Source organism: Rana temporaria, chromosome 3, assembly GCF_905171775.1.
Source record: "Rana temporaria chromosome 3, aRanTem1.1, whole genome shotgun sequence".
In the NCBI taxonomy this organism is placed as follows: Eukaryota; Metazoa; Chordata; class Amphibia; order Anura; family Ranidae; genus Rana; species Rana temporaria.
In genome coordinates, this window is record NC_053491.1 from 456697699 (window position 1) to 456712896 (window position 15198).

The following is a 15198-nucleotide window of genomic DNA, read 5'->3' on the forward strand; positions in this document are numbered from 1 at the left end:
GGGCAGGAAGGGGGTATATGTGCCTAGTAAGCAAGTGGTTAAAGGTCCCATTTATGGTCATTATTTTCTATGTATTGAAACTTACAAGGGATGTTCTTACCTCCTCGGTGGGGCATATTCCCTTCCCAGATGCCAAACTTTGTTGTCTATTTTGCAGATTGTAATCTTACGTTTGCTTTAATTTATTAATTACTTTATTGATTTATTTTGGACAGATGAGCATCATCTATAAGAATGTTACTGGGTTTGAAGATGTAGAAATACTGTCTATAAGGTATGATGAAATGTTGAAGCCTTTTTATGACGCATGAGGATTTTTGTAAAAAATATATATATATATATATATATATATATATATATATATATATATATATATATATATATATATACATATATATACATACAGGTGGTTCTCAAAAAATTTGCATATTGTGATAAAGTTCATTATTTTCTGTAATGTACTGATAAACATTAGACTTTCATATATTTTAGATTCATTACACACAGCTGAAGTAGTTCAAGCCTTTTTATTGTTTTAATATTGATGATTTTGGCATACAGCTCATTAAAACCCCAAATTCCTATCTCAAAAAATTAGCATATAATGAAAAGGTTCTCTAAACAAGCTCTTAACCTAATCATCTGAATCAACTAATTAACTCTAAACACCTGCACAGGATTCCTGAGGCTTCTAAAAACTCCCAGCCTGGTTGATTACTCCAAACCGCAATCATGGGTAAGACTGCCGACCTGACTGCTGTCCAGAAGGCCATCATTGACACCCTCAAGCAAGAGGGTAAGACACAGAAAGAAATTTCTGAACGAATAGGCTGTTCCCAGAGTGCTGTATCAAGGCACCTCAGTGGGAAGTCTGTGGGAAGGAAAAAGTGTGGCAGAAAACGCTGCACAACGAGGCTTCCAGACCTTGGGGGACCTGCGGAAGCAGTGGACTGAGTCTGGAGTAGAAACATCCAGAGCCACCGTGTACAGGCGTGTGCAGGAAATGGGCTACAGGTGCCGCATTCCCCAGGTCAAGCCACTTTTGAACCAGAAACAGCGGCAGAAGCGCCTGACCTGGGCTACAGAGAAGCAACACTGGACTGTTGCTCAGTGGTCCAAAGTACTTTTTTCGGATGAAAGCAAATTTTGCATGTCATTCGGTAATCAAGGTGCCAGAGTCTGGAGGAAGACTGGGGAGAGGGAAATGCCAAAATGCCTGAAGTCCAGTGTCAAGTGCCCACAGTCAGTGATGGTCTGGGGTGCCATGTCAGCTGCTGGTATTGGTCCACTGTGTTTTATGAAGGGCAGGGTGAATGCAGCTAGCTATCAGGAGATTTTGGAGCACTTCATGCTTCCATCTGCTGAAAAGCTTTATGGAGATGAAGATTTCATTTTTCAGCACGACCTGGCACCTGCTCACAGTGCCAAAACCACTGGTAAATGGTTTACTGACCATGGTATTACTGTGCTCAATTGGCCTGCCAACTCTCCTGACCTGAACCCCATAGAGAATCTGTGGGATATTGGGAAGAGAAAGTTGAGAGACGCAAGACCCAACACTCTGGATGAGCTTAAGGCCGCTACCGAAGCATCCTGGGCCTCCATAACACCTCAGCAGTGCCACAGGCTGATTGCCTCCATGCCACGCCGCATTGAAGCAGTCATTTCTGCAAAAGGATTCCCGACCAAGTATTGAGTGCATAACTGAACTGAATTATTTGAAGGTTGACTTTATTTTTTATTAAAAACACTTTTCTTTTATTGGTCGGATGAAATATGCTAATATTTTTAGATAGGAATTTGGGGTTTTCATGAGCTGTATGCCAAAATCATCAATATTAAAACAATAAAAAGGCTTGAACTACTTCAGTGTGTAATGAATCTAAAATATATGAAAGTCTAATGTTTATCAGTACATTACAGAAAATAATGAACTTTATCACAATATGCTAATTTTTTGAGAACTACCTGTATATATATATTTTTTTTTATTGTTTTGTTACTTTTAAACAATGATTTCACAAATATATATGGTTTGTTTTAAAAAAAAAAAAAATCTGATCAATAAAATGTTTGTGTCTCCGGCAGCGAAGGAAGCATTATTGTGCTTCATGAGGTCATTGTGAGATTCCTATATGTGTCCGGTGGGAATATAAAAGAGCAGTTTGAAAAAGCATGTGAAGATGTAAACAGTTACCTGAAAATACTGAATGAAACCTGTGAAGTAGAAAACCGTAAGTACAATACAACTGCTAGTACTGGGCCAATAGACTAGGCTAGTGACTTTTTAGTGTTTTTTTTAGGTTTCTTGCACATGGGGGCACTTGCCCAGGCTACATTACAACGCTGCATATTTCTGTTTCCTGGGATGTCCTGGAGTTGTGTACACCTGAATGGGTGAAGGCATCTATACACAGCTATGCGCTTCTCCTAGTGTAACCTTGTGAAAGGGCATAGGTGCATTGTCCTAAACGCAGCTAGTGTGAGTTGGGGACCTTACGTCTGTCAGCATGTATTGCTTTACCCTACTAGCGGCTCATTCATTCTCGCCTTCACTCTCGCCTTCTAGCCACGCCTTCATTTATTCATGTTATGCGTGGCTATACACAGCACCAGGACATCCTGAGCACCGAGAATAATACACGGAAGGGGAAAATGCTCCTTAGCATTAAAGCTAAATTGCAATCACAGCTAAATTACATAGACTATATTACCAAAAGTATTGGGACGCCTGATTTTACACGCACATGAACTTTAAAGGCATCCCAGTCTTAGTCTGTAGGGCTCAATATTGAGTTGGCCCTCCCTTTGCAGCTATAACAGCTTCACCTCTTCTGGGAAGGCTGTCCACAAGGTTTAGGAGTGTGTCTATGGGAATGTTTAACCATTCTTCCAGAAGAGCATTTGTGAGGTCAGGCACTGACGTTGGACGAGAAATCCTTGCTCACAGTCTCTGCTCTAATTCATCCCAAAGGTGTTCTATTGGATTGAGGTCAGGACTCTCTGTAGGCCAGTCATGTTCCTCCACCCCAAACTCGCTCATCGATGTCTTTATGGACCTTGCTTTGTGCACTGGTGCACAGTCATGTGGGAACAGGAAGGAGCCATCCCCAAACTGTTCCCACAAAGTTGGGAGCATGAAATTGTCCAAAATGTCTTGGTATGCTGACACCTTAAGAGTTCCATTCACTGTAACTAAGGGGCCAGGCCCAACCCCACACCGCAATCCCCCCTCCACCAAATGATTTTATATTGAACCCTACCGGCTAAGACTGGGATGCCATTAAAATTCATGTGCCTGTAAAGGCAGGCATCCCAATACTTTTAGTAATATAGTGTATATTGAAGCCAAAGGGGCTCAAACTTTTTTTTTTTTTTTTTTTTGGGGGGGGGGGGGGGGGTTAAGTGCTTTGGTGTAATTTATATTAGGGGATGTAAAAAAGGGGGGTAAATACTGCGCTATTGGTAAGTATATGACAAACAAATATTAAGTGACAATGAGCTACGACACAAAACATGTGATAATCATGTTAAAAAATGTGCAAGAAAGGGTAGTCGCGATACAATGATACATATTAATATATATAGTGAATCAAATAATTATTAAAGTGCAAAAAAACAAGATAAATGAAGTGAAAGATGATACTTATAGTGAAATAAATGACCATTCAATAGAATGCGCAAAAACAATAAATAAATGCAAAGGAATACATATCATCTCAAAAAACCATCTACTGCCAAGTCAGATATCTATATATCAAACGGACAACCAATATTCAAATGGGCGTAAAAAAATACAAATGGAAAAACAGAAATATAGTCCACTGTATCCAAAGGGAAGAAATCCAGTCCCACAAGGAAAGGTGCATACAGGTTGGAATGAGGGATGAAGGAAATTGAATGGTTGTCCACCACCAAGATGAATTCCGCCTTGTGCAACACACACAGGTAAAAGGGGGACCCTTACCAGATTAGATGGACCTCTAATGACAAGGTCATAGAAGCTTAGGCCTTGTACACACGGTCAGTCAAAACCGATGGAAACAGACTGAAGGTCCGTTTCATCGGTCGAAACCGATGGTGTGTGTGCCCCATCGGTTCGTTATCCTTCGGTCGAAAAATTTAGAACTTGCTTTAAAATTCAACCGAAGGACGCCTAACCGATCGGTCAAAACCGATGGTTAGTATGCAAAAGCATTCGTTCAAAGCCTGCGCATGCTCAGAATCAAGTCGACGCATGCTTGGAAGCATTGAACTGTTGTGTTTTACGTCACCGCGTTGGACTCGATCATTTTTTTAACTGATGGTGTGTAGGCACATCAGACCATCAGTCAGCTTCATCAGTTAACCGATGAAACGGTCCTTCAGTCCGTTCTCATCGGATGGACTGATCGTGTGTACAGGGCTTTACAGATAAGCCTCTGTGGGGTCTTAGTGGTCATCCAGGATGTCAAGATCACCGGGCTCCTGCAGACCTCCTAACCTCCGTTCCTAGGATTACCGATGGAGATGTGATGGTATCCCTCTCTCCAAGGAGGATAAATCCATGAGTGGTAAAAAATAAAAAGAGCTACAATAGTGCGTTAACTTAAAGGATAGCTAGATCGTTTTTTGAAAAAGGGGAACGATATAACAAACGAAAATATTAAAATCAGAAATATAATCTTTAAAAAAGCCGGCATTAGCTAAAAAGAAACGTACACCCGTGCTTCAGGGGTCACGTGGGAACGTGGTGACAAAAATACGTAGCATTGCCCTGACCAGTTTCATCACAAATTACCAAACTGGTCAGGGCGGTGCTACGTATTGTTGTGTGAAAAGATGTGAGCCTAATGGGGCGGGTATGTGAGGCTGGAGTGAGGTGGAGGGGGCGGTCCCAGGCGGCTCTGTGATGCCTATTGAAAGCCCACAATGTGAGCCTAATCGGGGCGGGTATGTGCGGCAGGAGGGAGGTAGAGGAGGCGGTCCCAGATGGCTCTTTGAAGCCAATTGAAAGCATGCAATGTGAGCCTGGTCAGGCAGCCCCGCAACACTCGCAAAATGCGAGCAGGCGAGTGAAAATTTTGAGGGCTGCATTAGAGGCAGAAAAAGGGTTAAACCTCATTTGTCACATAGTTGCCCAACCAAAACAGTGCATCCAAGTCAGCTTGAAAATCACAGATCTCTTGTAGTGAATGAACTCCGTTACATAGCTTTGTCTTCTGAAAACACAGAAATGGCTTTTAACCGCTTAAGGAACGCCCACGCCATATATACGTCGGCAGAATGGCACGAACAGGCATTATCACGTACCTGTATGTGGCCCTTTAAATGCCTGCCGTGTGGTCGCGAGGACCCTGCCGCCTTCCCTGTGAGTCGGATCGCGGGTCCCGCGGACTTGATTACCGTGGGGATCCCCGCGATCGTCTCACGGAGGTATAGATCGGTCAGATGCTTGTGTAAACAAGCATCTCCTTGCTCTGCCTAGTGAGAATGACACTGATCTAGGCTCCGTGTACTTGGAGCGGAGATCATTGTCATGTGACAAAAAGCCCATCCCCCTACAGTTAGAAACACAATGCAGGGAACACTTAACCCCTACAGCGCCATCTAGTGGTTAACCCCTTCACTGACAGTGTCATTTTCACAGTAACCAGTGCATTTTTATAGCACTGATCGCTGTGCAAATGACAATGGTCCCAAAAATGTGTCAAAAGTGTCCGATGTATCCGCCATAATGTCGCAGTCATGAAAAAAATCACTACTTTTTACATTACTAGTAAAAAATAAAATAAAAATAAAAATGCCATAAAACTATCCCCTATTTTGTAAACGCTATTTTTTTGCGCAAAACAAACAATAAACGCTTATTGCGATTTTTTTACCAAAAATAGGTAGAAGAATACGTATCGGCCTAAACTGAGGAAAAAAATAGGTTTTTTTTATATATTTTTTGGGGGATATTTATTATAGCAAAAGATAAAAAATATTGAATTTTTTTCAAAATTGTCGCTCTATTTTTGTTTATAGCGAAAAAAATAAAAACCGCAGAGGTGATCAAATACCACCAAAAGAAAGCTCTATTTGTGGGGAAAAAAGGACGCCAATTTTGTTTTCGCAATTGTCAGTTAAAGCGACGCAGTGAAAAAAGTGGCCTGGTCTTTTGACCACCCAAATGGTCCGGGGCTGAAGTGGTTAATGCCAAACTTTATGTCATGATCTTATGTTTTCCTGTCTTATAGCCAACATGTGTATTGACAGAAGTTTTACCGTGGCACCTGCAATGGAACCGATATCTCACGAAGGTAGGTGAAATGTTTATGTGATATTCTTCAGTGACTTGTCCTAGGATGTTTCAGATATGATAGTAAGACAATATACTATCTCTTGTCCCATCAGAGCAATGCAGGCAAAAGGTTGAAGAAGGTTTTCAAGATTTTTTCAGTCCAGAATTTGAATCTGGGATTCCTATCTGCGTGTCTCACTGTGATGAAAAATCTTCTTCTCACTTTAAGAACTGTCATAAAGGAAACTGTCATATCGAGAAATGGACGGGGCCCCGCTGCTCGTAAGTATTATTTGATCTAATTCACTTTAATATGCACTTATAGGTACACTTAGATCAAATAATGGATTTCTTTGCGTAGCGCTCACCCCCGCAGGAGCCGCTGGTTAGAATAGGGATGGCGTGTTACCTCTGTGAGCGTCTAGGGGTAATGATGATGATGATGAGGATGAGAGCAATGACGGAATGTCCAAGCAGCAGGTGTCTTTTTGGTAGCTTTATTTCACCCAACACGGCAAAACAGTAAACTTGAGGTAGATAGGAGAAGATGGGTGAAAAGGAGATTTGCAGATTCAGGCTTGAACAATAAAGAAGCAATCCTGCTTCTAACGGTACTTTTACTTTCGTCGCCCCTCAGCCGAGGGGGTATAGCGTACCTGGACAGGCCTCTTACACTGACCTGGCAGCCAGGGTATCACTCGGAGCACTGGGAAGAAGAACAAGTCTCTGCCACAGACCTGGTGCAAATGAATATTGGGAATGAACCTCAGACATAGTGTTGCTCACGAATATTCGCATTGCGAATATTCGACTCGAATATAGCATATTCGAGAAATCGCGCTATATTTCGAAATTCGCGGTGAATATTCGCAATTCCGAATATTCGATTTTTTACAATTTTTTTTTTGAATCAGATCACATCCTAGATATCTCCATCGACGTCTAAAAGCATTGCTGGTATCATTAGAGACCCTGGGCCGAGTAGCTGAAGCGTTCATTGAATTTTCCAGAAAGATCGCAATGCGATTATTCGGCAAACGCAATATCGCGCGATTATTTTCCTCGCCCCGATCTTCCGCATCAGAGCGATTTTTACAGTTTCATTTTTAAAACAGATCACATCCTAGTGATCTCCATAGACGTCTGAAAGCATTGCTGGTATGATTAGAGCCATTGGGCCGAGTAGCTGAAGCGATCATTTTATATTGCCGAATAATCGCAATGCGAATATTCGGCAATAGGAATATTGCGCGATTATTTGCTCCGCCCTTTTGCATCAGAGCCAATCAGAGTTCTCCTTCCACACTCGTCACAGGTTAGCAACCAATAGGAACCTGCCTGCATGGACATTATATAAGCTCACTCCCAGCACCATTTCATTGCAGATTCAGAAGCTTGCTATAGAGTGTGGAGGCTGTTTCTGTGTTCCTGGTTTCCTGGTTTCCTGTGTCTTTGTTCTTGATTGATTTAGATCATCACCAGCATTGCTATTTAGTGATTCCAGTGGATCTTTTCCAGTATATCAACTGCTTTTTTCAAAGCAATAGACCCAAGAGCTTTTTTCAAAGCTACGTTTTGTGCTGTTTTGTGCTGTTTTTTTCATTTGTGTTACTGTTTGATCCTGCAATCCTCCCTGTTCAGTTATATTTGCAAGAGATTTCAGAACACATATTGATCTGAGCTTTATAAAAGAGCTTTTCTAAAAGCTAAGTTTTGTTCATCTTGTGTTACTGTCAGATCTTGCAGGTTCACTGTTCAGTGATATTTGATAGGCATCTCAGTTCAAATTTTGTTTAGTTTTCCCTAAAGAGCTTTTATAAAAGCTAAGTTTTGTGTTCAGTTTAGTTAAATTTTGTGTAGTAAGTGTACACACTGTTAGTGTACATTTATTTCATCTAGCTTAGCTTAGTGTGTGTTTAGTGTCTGTGTTTTGTGTTTAAAAAAAAAAAAAAAAAAAAAAGTTAGTGTTTGTTTAGTGCTTTTTTTTTTTTTCTTTAATTTTGTAGTCCTTGTCTGGTGTACTACTTTTCTTATAGTTTAGTAGCTGTCTGTGTACGTCTTTGTCTGCGTGCCTGTCTTGTAAAAAAAACACAAAAACACATTTTGTTCACATTTTCCCCCCCAATAAAGTTTAACCCCCCCACACACATATCAGCAATTATGAGCGGCATCCGTGGCCGTGGCAGTAGGGGTAGGGGAGTTACTCCCAGTGCTGGATCGCTGCCAGCACGGGGTACCTCTCGTGCCCCTACTAGTGGTAGAGGATCGGGTGCAAGGGGAGTACGCCTGATCCGGGAGTTCTTCCCATCGGGCAGCCGCCCGATATTGCCATCTCAGGCTCAAGTAGTGGTGGACTACATGGGGCACAGCAGTGCCACTGAGTCGTCGGTCCCGACTCACAGTAGTACCACCATTACACCGTTGCCTGTACTACCCCCCCCCAGCCCCCAAGAGTCCAGCATCTTACTGTTCGACAGCGACAGTGATAGGGATCTCTTGGGGGAGGCCATGCATCAGGCAGACCTCCAGCTCTGTCCTGATGGTCAGGACCTTTTTGAAGGGATGGATGAGGAGGATGGGATACCTGCTGGCAGTATCCCAGAGACATCCCTTCAAACTGGTGCTGCTGTTTTGGTGCAGGAAACAGCAGCACCTAGTCAGACCCAGGCGTGGGTGAGGGGACAGCGGAGCCAGGCTAGAGGCTCCATGTCACGTGGTTCCCTCAGACCAACACATCTCAGCCCTTGGTCTGACATCTCTGGGGGCGAAGAGGGTGACCCATCATGGTTGCCATCTGACGCGTCGGCTCACTACGTCAGTGACGACGGGGAAGGTAGGCACCCTGGTGAAACGGTGCGCCAGGTCACCACCAGGGAGACCATCGTCAGGGTCTCCACTGGTGATGGCAGCAGGAGGTGTCAGGAGGAGGAGCAGCAGCAGCAGCAGCAGCAGCAGGCAGCTCCACCTGTGCGCACCGAATCCCAGCAGGTGCAAGTAAGCGTCACCCCATCTGACAGGAGGGCGGTGCTGAAGTCACCTGTCTGGAATTTCTTTACCCTGGTGGCAGACAACCCTACCGTGGCCATCTGCCGGATTTGTAAAGTGAGGGTGAAGAGAGGGAAGTGTTTGGCTCGGGTGGGTACCACAGCCCTGAACCAGCACCTCAGGATAAACCACTGGGCGTTGTATGAGGAGATGAAGCGTGGTGGTGGTAGCAGCGCCACCACCACAAGTGAGCAGGGTACAGCAGCCCCTGCCACATCTTCATCTGTTTCCAGCAGGTCATGCCCCCCCGCTCCCTCTAGTAGAGGTACTGGTACCGGCAGCCAGACCTCTACTTCCACAGCACCCTCCACGTCTGTGTCCCGCACTGCCGTCCGGCGCCAGGCGTCGATTTCAGACGCCTTTGACCGCACCACTCCCTTCCCCCCTGGAGACCGACGTGTGCGTTCCCTCAATGGGCTCCTGGCAAGGGTTATTGCCCAACATCTGCTGCCCTTCAACATAGTTGACAGCAACCCCTTCAGGCAGATGTTGGAGCAGGCCCAACCCCAATGGCGTGTCCCCAGCCGCCATTTCTTTGCCAGGACTGGTGTCCCTGCCCTACACCAGCACATTGTTCAGAATGTAACCCTGTCGCTGGATCACGCTGTCAGCGACAGGGTTCATCTGACAATGGATGGCTGGACCAGCAGGCATGGGCAGGGACGCTACATCAGCTTCACGGCCCATTGGGTTTCCCTCCGAGGCGTCGGTGAGGGATCGTCGGCAACCGATCTTGTGGTGCCGCCCCGGGGTGTCCAGGGGAGAACTGCTGGTCTCCCTCAAGCCACTGTCTCCGCAGCTGCTGAGCCTCCCAGCAAGCGCCCCCGTAGCTACTCAAGTGTGGGGCACGTGCGCTGTCAGGCCGTGCTCCAGCTTGTTAGTTTAGGGGACCGGAGACACACTGCAGAAGAAGTGCTGAAAGCACTTCAAGCTCAGGTCCAGAAGTGGCTGACACCCCGAAGGCTCCAGCCAGGTATGGTTGTCTGCGATAACGGCAGCAACCTACTCGCCGCCCTCCATGCTGGCAGTCTGACGCACGTGCCCTGTCTGGCACATGTCCTCAACCTGGTGGTGCAGAAGTTCCTGCGCACTTATCCAGGGTTGAGTGACATTGTGGCAAAGGCGCGTAGGATTGCCAGCCACTTCAGGCGCTCCCCAACCGCTACCGCGTCCCTGTCCAAATTGCAGCGGAAGTACAATCTGCCCCTTCACAGGCTGATTGTGGACAGTGTGACGCGGTGGAACTCCACCCTCCACATGCTGAAGAGGTTGTGGGAGCAGCAAAGGGCGGTGAGGGAGTACCTGATGGAACTAGGCACTCAGAGGGCTTCACCACAACTCCCTTTCATCGCCTGTGCGCAGTGGGGGCAGATAAACCAGGTCTGCCAAGTGTTGTCCTCCTTCGAGCAGGCGACCAAGATGGTCAGCAGTGAGCAAATTGGCCTCAATAGCGTGCTGCCAATACTGTTCATGCTGGAGAGGACACTAGATCGCCTGCTCGAGGCTGGGGAGAGTGCCTTGGTGGAGCAGGAGGAGTCAGCAATGCTCCACCGAGACCAGGGCCAGGACCAGGAGGAGGAGGAGGAGGAGGAGGAGGATGATGATGAAGAGGAGGAGGAGGTGGTTGCTGGTGTCGTCCCGGAGTCAGGGCCTGGTCAGGAGGGAGAGCCGGTGTTGGGGGCACCGATAGTCCGGGGGTTGGGCATGTCTGAGTTTGACCAGCAGCGCCTCAGGGAAGAAGAGTCGCACCTCATTAACCTGGCCAGCATTGAGGAGTCACAGCGGGCTGTGCTCTTCCCCATGGCTGCCCACATGCTCAGATGCCTCAGGAGGGACCCCCGGGTTAAGACCATCAAGACGAGGGATGATTTCTGGATGGCCACCCTTTTGGATCCCAGGTGCAAGGGGAAACTGGAGCAGTTCATCCCAGCCAGCCGGAGGCAGCACCGGATGGAGGAACTGCAGGCAGCCATTGTCAGACGGTTGGAGCAGGCAACTCCCCGGCCTCCAGTTGTCCCCCCTCATCTCACCCAGCAGGTGGCTGCACCCAGCTGCAGCCGAGCAGGGGACCTAATGGAAGAGATGAGGATGTTCTTCCAAACCGAGCGACCCAGTACCACCACCAGCAGCAGCAGCAGCAGTCACCACCAGCGGCTGGCCCACATGGTGGCAGACTACATGGCGTCCGTCGGTGCTTCTGACAGTATGAGCACCGACGACCCCATGGAGTACTGGGTTGCCAGATTGGACACCTGCCGCGAGCTCGCTCAGTATGCGCTGGAGTTATTGTCTTGCCCCCCCTCCAGCGTACTATCTGAGCGGACATTCAGCGCGGCAGGTGGGGTGGTCACGGACAAGAGGACCCGTCTGTCCACAGAGTCCGTGGACAGACTCACATTCATAAAGATGAATGAGTCCTGGATCGGCGGTGACTTTCTGGCACCCGTCGTCGGTTCAGGGCGCTGAAGGGTCCCTTGCCATGCATTCCCTGATGAAGCCCCGGACCTGATGTATTTACAGTGCTGAATATAACTATTTCAACATCAGAGAAAATCAATGTTAATATTTGGTACAGTAGGCTTTCTTTGCAATTACAGCGGTCAAAAATTTCTTGTAGTTTTACACCAGCTTTGCACACACTGGAGGAGGGATTTTGGCCCACTCCTCCACACAGATCTTCTCTACATCAGTCATGTTTCTGGGCTATCGCTGAGAAACACGGAGTTTGAGCTCCCTCCAAAGATTCTCTATTGGGTTTAGGTCTGGAGACTGGCTAGGCCACGCCAGAACCTTGATATGCTCCTTACAGAGCCAATCCTTGGTTATCCTGGCTGTGTGCTTTGGGTCATTCTCATGTTGGAAGACCCAGCCTCGACCCATCTTCAAAGCTCTAACTCAGGGAAGGAGGTTGTTGCCCAAAATCTTGCAATACATGGCCCCGGTCATCCTCTCCTTAATACAGTGCAGTCACCCTGTCCCATGTGCAGAAAAACACCACCAAAGCATGATGCTACCACCCCCATGCTTCACATTAGGGATGGCGTTCTTGGCATGGTACTCATCATTATTCTTCCTCCGAACACGGTTAGTGAAATTATGATCAAAAAATTATATTATAGTCTCATCTGACCACATGATTTTCTCCCATGACTCCTTTGGATCAGTCAAGACAATTATGTCAGCAGTTATTTCACACCCTATATACTCTTATTAAGACTGCTGTACATCATGGCAACTCCTGCCCATGTGATATGACTCTGTATCAACTACTACTGTTAATACTACTACTGCTGCTTCTGCTGCTGCTGCTGCCCAGTCAAGACACCTATGTCAGCAGTTATTTGACACTCTATATACTCCTATTCCTACTGCTGTTCATCATGGCACCTCCTGCCCATGTGATATGACTCTGTATCAACTACTACTGTTAATACTACTGCTGCTTCTGCTGCTGCTGCCCAGTCAAGACACCTATGTCAGCAGTTATTTGACACTCTATATACTCCTATTCCTACTGCTGTTCATGATGGCACCTCCTGCCCATGTGATATGACTCTGTATCAACTACTACTGTTAATACTACTGCTGCTTCTGCTGCTGCTGCCCAGTCAAGACACCTATGTCAGCAGTTATTTGACACTCTATATACTCCTATTCCTACTGCTGTTCATGATGGCACCTCCTGCCCATGTGATATGACTCTGTATCAACTACTACTGTTAATACTACTGCTGCTGCTTCTGCTGCTGCTGCTGCCCAGTCAAGACACCTATGTCAGCAGTTATTTGACACTCTATATACTCCTATTCCTACTGCTGTTCATGATGGCACCTCCTGCCCATGTGATATGACTCTGTATCAACTACTACTGTTAATACTACTGCTGCTTCTGCTGCTGCTGCCCAGTCAAGACACCTATGTCAGCAGTTATTTGACACTCTATATACTCCTATTCCTACTGCTGTTCATGATGGCACCTCCTGCCCATGTGATATGACTCTGTATCAACTACTACTGTTAATACTACTGCTGCTTCTGCTGCTGCTGCCCAGTCAAGACACCTATGTCAGCAGTTATTTGACACTCTATATACTCCTATTCCTACTGCTGTTCATCATGGCACCTCCTGCCCATGTGATATGACTCTGTATCAACTACTACTGTTAATACTACTGCTGCTGCTTCTGCTGCTGCTGCTGCCCAGTCAAGACACCTATGTCAGCAGTTATTTGACACTCTATATACTCCTATTCCTACTGCTGTTCATGATGGCACCTCCTGCCCATGTGATATGACTCTGTATCAACTACTACTGTTAATACTACTGCTGCTTCTGCTGCTGCTGCCCAGTCAATACACCTATGTCAGCAGTTATTTGACACTCTATATACTCCTATTCCTACTGCTGTTCATGATGGCACCTCCTGCCCATGTGATATGACTCTGTATCAACTACTACTGTTAATACTACTGCTGCTTCTGCTGCTGCTGCCCAGTCAAGACACCTATGTCAGCAGTTATTTGACACTCTATATACTCCTATTCCTACTGCTGTTCATGATGGCACCTCCTGCCCATGTGATATGACTCTGTATCAACTACTACTGTTAATACTACTGCTGCTTCTGCTGCTGCTGCCCAGTCAAGACACCTATGTCAGCAGTTATTTGACACTCTATATACTCCTATTCCTACTGCTGTTCATGATGGCACCTCCTGCCCATGTGATATGACTCTGTATCAACTACTACTGTTAATACTACTGCTGCTGCTTCTGCTGCTGCTGCTGCCCAGTCAAGACACCTATGTCAGCAGTTATTTGACACTCTATATACTTCTATTCCTACTGCTGTTCATGATGGCACCTCCTGCCCATGTGATATGACTCTGTATCAACTACTACTGTTAATACTACTGCTGCTGCTTCTGCTGCTGCTGCTGCCCAGTCAAGACACCTATGTCAGCAGTTATTTGACACTCTATATACTCCTATTCCTACTGCTGTTCATGATGGCACCTCCTGCCCATGTGATATGACTCTGTATCAACTACTACTGTTAATACTACTACTGCTGCTTCTGCTGCCCAGTCAAGACACCTATGTCAGCAGTTATTTCACACCCTATATACTCTTATTAAGACTGCTGTTCATCATGGCACCTCTTGCCCGAGTGATTTGACACTGTATTGTCAATGTCTACTACTACTATTACAGCTCAGTCAAGACACCTGTGTCCCAATTTTTTGGTACACTATTGACTACTATGACCACTACTGATGCTGTAAAGTATTCCCCAAGTGTTTTTATGCTATGTATTACTATTACCACTACTGCTTGTAAATCATGCCTGTGTGATACTTAGTGGGAATGCTTTAATAAGCATTCCTAGTATGGATACCCGTAAATGTATTAATCTTAATTAGTGTGAATGCTTTAATAAACATTTCCAGTATTGATATCCGTAAATTTAGTAATCTTATTATTCCTTAAGTTTTTTGGTTCTGCGTAACTTCGGCATACTTTCAACTATTGAGACCATTCAACTGTAAAAATGTTCGTCTCGTTCAGCTAATGATGGGACTTCTTCAAGTTTTTTTCTACTTTTTACACTTTTATAAATTTTAAGCTTTTAGACCCTTTTATTAAACATTGAAGTCAATGAGAACATCCTTTTCCCCTTTGAATTCACATGCCATGCCAAAAGTTTCAGCTACTTCATACTTTCACTTACAGACACTGAAAAAACTTTAAAGCGGTCACAAAATATTTAGCTATCCGGCTATGACTTTTCAAATCGTTATCGTTTACAATTTTTTGGTGAAAACGCAATTTACGTTTTGCGAATTTTTCACAAAAATGCAATAGGTTATAATGTAATCCTATGGAG

The 15198-nt window shown here is 45.5% G+C and overlaps 1 long non-coding RNA gene across 1 annotated transcript; it reads left to right on the forward strand.

Annotated features, from left to right (window-relative positions):
- Positions 1 to 215: 215 nt before the first annotated feature.
- LOC120930941 lies at positions 216 to 6543 on the forward strand. The gene is made up of 4 exons (XR_005747790.1): positions 216 to 274; positions 2089 to 2234; positions 6222 to 6284; positions 6379 to 6543. It is a non-coding gene; the product is annotated as an uncharacterized LOC120930941 (long non-coding RNA).
- The last annotated feature ends 8655 nt before the right edge of the window (positions 6544 to 15198 follow it).